Source organism: Cinclus cinclus, chromosome 9, assembly GCF_963662255.1.
Source record: "Cinclus cinclus chromosome 9, bCinCin1.1, whole genome shotgun sequence".
Lineage (NCBI taxonomy): Eukaryota > Metazoa > Chordata > Aves > Passeriformes > Cinclidae > Cinclus > Cinclus cinclus.
The window spans coordinates 2,082,820-2,092,067 of NC_085054.1; positions in this window are offsets into that span (position 1 = coordinate 2,082,820).

Sequence of the window (9,248 nt, forward strand, 5' to 3'; positions counted from 1 at the left end):
ATGTCTTGTGGGTTTGAGCCAAAAGGGGTAACAGTTTGTGGTTTTTTTCCCCACTTCTGATCTTCAGTTGAAAAATTATCCTGGAGACTGCAAATCTCCAACAGGCACAGAATTACCCATGGATTTATTGCGCCATAAACAAATCAGAAAGGTATATAAATTACTAAGCTTGCTGTATAGGAAAATGGCATTCTCCCACACTGAATAAAACTGATGTAATTAAACTGGATTTATAGTCTAATACTGGCTTCAGAAGAAAAAACAACACCCCACCCCAAAAAAACCCTCACAAACCAGCCCCAAACCCAACTTGTAATGAACAAATGTGGAAGGTTTGACTCCTTTTATCTGCCATCCATAAATTCTTTGTCATAGATCTGATCATCATGCAGTCAATCAGACTGAAGTGATGGCTACTAAAGGCCATTTATCATTTTATGGCATCCACGTTTTCTCTTGTGGAAATACTTTTCTTCTGTGTCATTTCTTCAAGCAAACCGAGAACTTCGGGTTTCTATGTTGCCATCCAAAAGTAGCAATAAGAAATTATTTTAGTTCCTTCAAGCTCGTGTCTATTCTGTCGAGGTTGCCTGAAATTCTTACAGCAAGAAGGATGAGTAAAGGCTTAACTTTACTTCATCTCAAAGCTGGAGAGAATATTGTCTTGTAATTTGGGGATTTCCAGTGCTGCCACTCAAATACCTCACTCTAAAAATCATAATGCTAACTTAAGTGTTACAGAAAATAGAGCTAAAGGAAGTGTCTTTAATTAAAAACATCTTCCTGATTTGGGAATAATGATGCTCAGCAGTTAACACTGGAACAGTGTGGGGATCTATGTGTCAGAGCAGGCTATTGCTTGCTCCCACTTTCCCTTGCTGATTAGTCTCAGACATCACCTTGGAAATGGCAGTGTGTAAGGATATGGGTGTGCTTAATTTCCCTTCCATTTCTTTGCCTGGTGTCAACTTCTGTTGCCTAATGCCTTGGGACAAGTACAATTGTAACTATAGTGTACAGCAAATAAATCCCCATCTAAAATCCCCATTTAAAATGTTTGCAGTTTTAGCTTACAATCGTTTCCATTCAGACCCCATTAATTCTTGAAAGCAATGTTGCCAGGTTTGGTAGCGATTTTGGGGGTAAAATTCATACCTCTATTAGCAACATTGACATGTGATTCATTTTACACAGAGCAGTGAGGTGACATGGTGTCAACAGGGTGCAGATTTAAAGTACCACACTCTTCTCCCCTGGGCAACATCATGGTTCTTTAGGTCCATGTGGAGTTGGGAGGCCTTAATGTTTTATTTGTTCATTCAAAATTGTGATCACATTTAGTAATTCCTGGCAGCTGCCTGGCACAATTTCAATGCATGTGCCTAAATCTCGGCAAGCACTAATTCAATCTGGCCAGCAAACCTCCCAGTGTTTCTCATACCCCACTCACCAGTAGATGGCCTTGGTCACAAAGCTATTGTGGCTGGGAAGTAACTGATATTCATGAGAGTGTAAGTGGGGTAAAAGATAAAATGGTAGAAGCATTAAATGCTATTTAAATAATTTCGATTTGTCTTATTAAGAAGTTTTTGTATTTTTCCTGGCTTTCGTCGCGAGTCAACAATTGTATCATGTGTTCTCTCTGCAGTGCCTGCCCATTTTAAAGTGGCAATTTACCTGCATTCTTAATGTGGGAAAGATGTGCTGTACATGTGAATTCATGCAGGCACCTCTGTGTCTGACAGTAGAAAAGCTAATTTTTAATATTCACATTTTCAAATGTGTTTATCGTATTGACTGTGGTTCCTTTCTCTCCTGTCCCAGCATTATCTGATTACTTCAAGGGACACATTCGACTTTCTCCACTTTTTAAGGCATGTTCAAGCATGACCTTATCATCACTTCAGGTTATATTTAATTAATTGTTTTGAGGTCTTATGGCTGAAAATCTGTTCAGTAGGACAATTCATATTGTTTATCACAGTAGTGATCGTACTCCAAAACTTCACAGCTCCCCTGCTTCTTTTTGTTTGTTGTGAGATTAAAATTGATTTCTGCCCCATGTGCCCTATTGGCTGCAGGTGGGGGCTTTGAGAGTCCTCACAGGCTGTACTCATATGATGGCTCACAGCTTATAAAAGATGGGATACAAGAGGGTGTAGTGCTTTTAGTTTCATTTCTCCCTGGTACATGGGTGTGATAACTGATTTCTAGGCACTGGACCACATGGAGACACAGGAAGAGGTATTCAGCTGTTTAAAAAGCAAGCACTGTCTGCTTTTGTTCTTCTAAGGGAAAAGCAGCTGGGGCAAATGCTGTTACACAGTGAGTACTGACCATCCTAAGTCATAGGAGTTACCCTCCTTGTCTTTTACTTTCATTTTCCATTACTGGTGTGTCAGCCTTTTGGATTTTTATAGTATTGCTATAGGATGAAGGCTGGGTAGGTCACTGTGAACTTGTGCAGCACTGTTGAAAACACTGTCTTAGTCACAATGCTTCTCTTACGTGTATTCTGTCTGATTTCAGTGGTGTGTGCTTTTCCTAATACAAAGTTCTCCCACTGAAGTTGTTCAGGGGAAACTGTTCTGCATTTTAATGGAAGCAGACTGCAACTTCTTTGCTGCCTTTGAAGTTAATCCGTCAGAAATAGAGGGAAGCTAAAGTTAGACATGCTGTGTTTTCTTGTGTGCCATTTCATCCCTCCTCTGCTGTCACAGAACAAGGCTTTTCATGGTGAGCTTGGTACTGTAGTGTCAAGAGGCACTATGAGGGAAAGGAGCAGGACAGCAAAGAGAAGTGCAGAGGAGGTGGCATTCCACCGGGGATGCAGCCCTTTGCCTTAAGGATGTGGGGTACTTGGAAACAAGTGGTGGCTTGAATGTTCCTCTAAATTATATTTTGCAGTTGACAGTAACCTTTCGCATAAAAAGCTCTGCTTGGGTATGGGGAAGAAGTCTGACTTTTCAAGATTAGAGCTAAATTCGCTAATTTTGCTAGATTTCCTTGTCTGGGGAGTTGTGGGAGACCCTACCCAGGTAAAGGTGGGGTACATCAGATCAACTAAAGGCTATTTCTGCCTTTTGCTAATTAGCAGCTGGCATATCCCTAGAAATCAGAGTGAAAAAGGAGAGGGGCAGGGAAATGCCTTGGTAATTTATCTCTTCTGATCTTTATGGAATCAGTTGGCAGGTGCAGCAGCTATAAGGTCAGTGCCATTTGCCAAGTCCAGAAGTGGAAATTTCAATGGTGCAATTTGATTAAGTGGGTACCTTTTTCCAGCCTGTGGGGCTGTCCCAGCATTGGGTTCCGTGCTCACTTATGGTGTTAATGCTGTTTGAGGTCTTTCATCTGCTCATATGCACTACAACCAGACAAGGTCATTATTTACAATGTTATTTTTTTGTAATATGTATTTCATTTCATAAACTGAGAACAGATGAATATAAATAATTTTTGGCAGATATTTTTAAAAATACTTTCAAATGGAACAGGATTCAAAGATTGCAATATAAAGTGACAAACCAGCTAGTGAAAATGAATTTTTGTGCTCCAGAACCCATGTAATGCAAGGCACTGACCATTGACTAGGAGAACATCTAATCACTGCTGGCATGATTGAGATAGAAATTGTCATGAAGAGCTCATTGGAAGCTGCTTGATATCTCTTATTCTGTATTTTCAAAGTACATATGTTATGAAAGTCTGTAATCAGCTTAGCCAAGTACTCTGTCCTTTTTAATTATCAGTGGGGTCCCTGTCCCTTAGGCCTACCTCAGGCTTAGCCCCCTATAGCAGAACCTTCTGGCTATTAGCCTGTTTGCCTGTTTCCTACGTTTTTGTCACTACTGTCATTAAGTCTTTTTTTTTTTTTTTTTCTTTTTTCCTCCCTGAAGTAAGGTATTTTTCATAAGAACAATAGAGAGACTGCTGATCCTCTGCAGTGTGCCTTGCTTGTTGGTATAGGAATTCTGCCTGGACTTCTGCTGAGATGTGCTTTTGGAAGGCATCATTCCTGCTGTTGTGAAGCAGTCTCTGCCTGTGAAAAAGCACTGTGCAAACCCAGTGTTGTGAGAATTAAACTGTGTGATTTCCATCTTGTCATAAGGTTCCAACCCTCCATCTGAGAAGGTAGTAAAGCATTTGTACTAGTGCTTGTAAACATGGTAGGACCACTGTGGCTTGAATTGTAAATTTACTGTCTATATACTTAAAATTTTCAGAAGCAAATCTATAGATCAGATGTTAAGTCTAAATTTGTGTCAGCTGCATTAAGACAGTAATTATAATAAAGTCTTAGCATAATTTCTGCTGTGAGTAAGGGAGGGCTTTTTCCTTTATTCATGTTGTTCTGTGGTGGTTTCTGTTTGTATTTTTTTATTCTCTCCTAAACACCAGCAGTTGGTCAAGGCTAGAGAAAGTGTACATTGCATAAGACGTCTAAGGGAAAATTAGGTTATCAGTAATTTTTGCATATTTCATGTTCTACTTTTAGATCCTGTGTTGGAAAGAAGTGGGGTTTTAATGCCAAATTGATAACATTCACTGACTTTCTCTGCAGTGGAGCCTGTTGTTTCCTGATGGAATCATTTTCATGTGTTTTTGCCCAGTTTTCTGCCAGTGCAGCTCATGCTGCAGCGTCTCCTGCAGCGTACAATTTAATCTCTTGCTTTCATTTCACTGTGGCATGTGGGTTTCAGCAGGGGTACCTGGGTGAAAGTTGGTGCCTGGAGATCTCCTTAAGTGATCTAATGGTTCCTCCTGGCAAAATCTGTGAAATTATAATAGCAGGAGTAGAGAGAGGAAGGGGATCAAAGGTGGGTGGTGATGCAGGATTCATATAAAGGGGAAGCAGGCTCTATGTATTCTGTCTCTGGAGCTGAAGCAGCCCTGAAATGAAAGTAAGTTTAGAAAACTTGAGAAAAATAAATTGTGAGAAGGTTGCTGTTTCACTGGAGGTTGTCCTCTCAAATAAAAGGCTGGAGAACTCCCTCGCACCTGAGGCAAGGAGAATTTCTTGTAGGATTCTGAGGTGTTGTCCTGGGTATCAGGAAGAAACTTCTAGAGGATTTATAGTCACTTGCCACAGCTGTGAGAAAGGTCTTTGGAATACTCTATCAAGTGATGACACCTTCACTTGCAAGAACCAGGGATTACTTCTCTCTAGCAGTAGTTCAGTGCCTTCTCATGAGACTGTCTGATACATTCAGTCTGCAGTCAAATGGCCTTTGTGACTGTATTAACTATCACACTGCCCTCTTCTTTCCTACCCCTGCAGATCTAGCAGTGGGTATTTGAGAGGAGGAGCTGGTGTCACTCGTTCACAGATGCATTAATCCCATTGCAGTCTCAGAATCAGTTGATTGACTTTTCTCAAAAATCTCAGTGTCTCTAACAGCCTAACCAGAGCTGAGCCTGCTGCTGCAGATGAGCCTGCTGTATTTATACAGTGTGTTGGAATAATTTCCTCTAATTTAATATTTAAGAATCCTCAAGCTTAGTTTGCAGGATCTCATTTCTTCTGTTAAGCCTAATAGCAGAGTACTTGAGATTTCTCCCCAGCATTATTTCTGGCCCTGTATGTGACCACAGTAGGGTTTTCTTTCCTGGTTTAACTGGGATTCTTTTGTCCAATCACACATTACCACCACAGATTTTTTTTGTCCCCTTATTTTTAACCTTGTGCTTTGCTACTCTTTTTACTATATTCAGTGTGCTCTCCCTTCTTTCTTGTTCCTTTTGCCTTCTTTACGGTGCATTAAGTGATTATTTCTTTCATCCTGTGCCCAGAAAAAAAGATACAATCTGTGTTTCAAAGATTATGCCCAAAGCTACTTAAAAAGAGATTTGCTGATTCAGACATTCAAAAAATGCCAGGGAAAGGCCAGCTTCAGTTTCCTGTACTCAGATTCTCGTGAGCTGTTATCTTGCTGCCTCTCTGCACGTCTCTGCTGGGAGAGGCAGAGCTGTGTCACTTCAAGTCAAGGTCTGTCTAGATGCCAGTGTACCGTGTCACAGTTGTGTACCCCCTCCTGCACTGATCTCTAGTCATTTTTCATATGTAAATTGATACCCCAACTCTCAGTACAGTTTATTTGATACGTGAAATTTGTGTCCGTTTAAGCACTAATCCAGCCAATTGTTTGAGCACAAAAGACCTAATTGTTTGCTTTAGCTTCCCTGCTGCTTTACTAAAACAGTGACCCTTTAAGTTATATTTAGATGATCTTTCCTTTTTGCTTAAATTTTTCTTGAACTTTCACTAGACATTTACTTAAAAAACCTTCCCCTTACCATTGGGGTGTAGAACGAGCTACAAAGCAAAGAGGATTTTAAAAAGATTCATTTATATACATAGGGTTGACTGCTTGCTTCTTAGCTGGTTTGCTGGGCTTTGTGGTTTGTAAGAGCTGTTGTGGAGGAGTTCTGAATTGCTTTCTCTTCTAATTTCTAGTTTTCATTCACAATAGGCTGCCTGTTTTAATAGTTTTCTGTATTTCTCCCCAGTGGACTATATTTCCTGTTTTCTTTGTGAACATCACCATATGTAATTGTTTTACCATTCTTGCTTTCTTCCTGAATGATTTGGGAGCTGTTTGGGAGCCTCTATCCAGATATATATCCCTATCCCAAGTGTATGAGCTTTCTTATGTTCCCAGGTTAGTCCTGAACAAGACTGTTTGAAATCCACATATGTACTTTCACATATTTTTTTCTTTGCCTGCCTTTCTGTTGCATTTCCTTGTGGAGTCTTGACAGCACGACTGCAGTGTCTGTGCTGATGCCACAGCTGTTTGGAACACCCAGGTATCTAAGGAAAGTAATTCTTCAGTTATTCTTAAACTGTTAGTCCTGATTGTTGATGATGATCACATCTAAATATATGGTCTTTGTTGGTTTGCTTGAGTATTGGTTTTGGTTTGCTGGTTATGACTTTTTTTTTTTCCCAAATGCTGCATCCAACTTAATATTTCATAAAGTAAATAACTGAATAAATTTGTAACTTCTGTCATCAGAGCCTTAAATGCCTGAGGTGCTTCCTGTTTCATATTCACAGGGCTGAAGTTGCACGTAATTAAAATCCTGTCATTTCATCATGAATTATTTTATTGAATCATATTTTATTCACATGCCTTTTCTCTTTCAAGGTTCTCTGGTATGCATCAAACACTTGCACGTTAGTCCTACAGTCTGGTGTAGCAGCTTAACTTGGATTAATTTCTTATGCTTATTAGTTTGTGAAAGAGCTCTGGTTTTGAGTTTTAGCTTCAGTGTTTTCCATGCTTCACTTTCTCCTCTTCTGTTTCTGTTTTTCCCCCTAGAAATTGTCTCGAAAGATTGTCTTCTCAGTAGATAGTTGTATGTCTGGCCCTAAATGCACATCAAAGCTCCTAAAAAGAATACACAGTATGTGTTAGGGGATTAAGTGTAGCATGGTTATTATCATTTACTTGAGTAGTTTTCTGTTATTCACATCGTGTTATTCTCAGTGCTGTATTCCATCGTAATACTCTCAATAATGATTTCTACCAATGCAAGCTAGCAAAACCAAATAAATGTGAAAGAAAAGTCACTTTGGAAATGTAGAAATACTATCCTTGGTCAGAGAGCACTAATGAGAGATAGGGTTTTACTTTGTTTTGTCTTCCCAGGAAAGAGGAGACTGTGCTGCATGGAGTTTCTTCAGGCACTGTGCAAGCTACTGCACAGTTAAGATTATCCTGGGATGAGTCTGCCAGAATTCTTAAACCATGACTGTAGAGCTGTGTGTGGGCATCCTTGGGCAGTTTTTAAAGTAAAAGGTACCAAAGTAAGTCCCCCCGTGGCACAAGGCATAAACACTTCAGAGGGGTCAGCATATATAAATATATGACATGGTGGCACAAAAATCCTGGTGCTTAAAGTATTGTTTCAATTTTGCTCATCTTCCTCATGCTTAGTTCTCGGATTTAATGAGAACAATTGTCCTTTTTGCTTGCTATACAAGCAAAGCTTGATGTTTTCCTGGTTATGACTGTTTAACCAGATGACAGAGAGTGGTTTATCAGTGCATCTCATGCAGTAACTCTTTAGTGTATTAGCAGTGAGGATAAGGTGCAGACACCTAACATACATGTCATCCCTAAAAAGGTGTTGTGTTCATATAGAAATGTTTATGTATGTCTGCCCTATAAGCCAGCCATGGTAACTGGTCCTTCCAAAACTCTGAGAAATGAAAAACCTGTTTTGCATGTGACTTTCTGAACATTTTATTATGCTCATTTACAGATGGAAATGGGGTTTTGTGGAGTTCTTGGGCTATATCCAGGTTCACTTCCTGAAGTCAGCAGGAGAATACAGTTCTCCAGTCTCAGGCTAATACAGTTTCTGTGGGGTCAGAGCCTCCCTGCCAGTATTTGTGTTTTTAAAGTGTGCATTTTGCTTGTTTGAGGCCTGAGGACTCTGTTTCCAAAAGCCTCAATACCTAAAGTTTTGCAGTGACTTCAGTAGCACAGCTGCCTAATACTATCCACTCAAGTCAGCTCGCATAAAACATGACTCAAAACTTCTTATAAATTACTCTTTGATTTCAGTGTGCTTGAGAATATTCTGCAATTCACTGATGAGCCTGGGCACTCAACAGGGTAAGGTGCTGCTGTGTGTACCAGCCCCAGTGCTACTAAATATTCCATAGAAGTACAATGGATTACAGAGTTTCACTCTTGCTTTTTAAGTTCTGTGGACTTCTAGGAATTTGTTGTTTGTGTAGGGTTCAGCTTTTTGTTTGTTTGGGTTTTTTGGATCAGAATTAAGACCACAGCACCTGTCACATTGCAGACTTTATAATTCCAGTTTTAGATTCCTTTTACAACTCTGAGCCTCAGTTTCCCCATTTGATAAGTTTTCTTAAGTACTGCTAGGAATGTGTTTTTGAGCCTTACTGTCCATGTGGCTTTTGTCTCAGAGCAGGAGCAATGATCTTCCTCTTTTCTCTGAGTGCAGTCCAAACTCCAGCTTTGCATGAAACCTGGCCTGTTCTACCCTATCATGGTCTTGGAGCAGTAAAATAATCTCTCTGGTGTTCTGTGAAGAACAGCCTGGAGCAGAACTGTATCTACAGCACAGAGCAGCTGTATCCTGCTTTCCTCAGAGCAGCAGAGCTCTCTGAGCCAGCCCTCTCCTTGAACCAAGCTGTCCAGTGTTTGTATTTCAAATACTACCCTGACCTATACACTAGACAAAAGCTTCCTGTTCTAATATTGATTTAA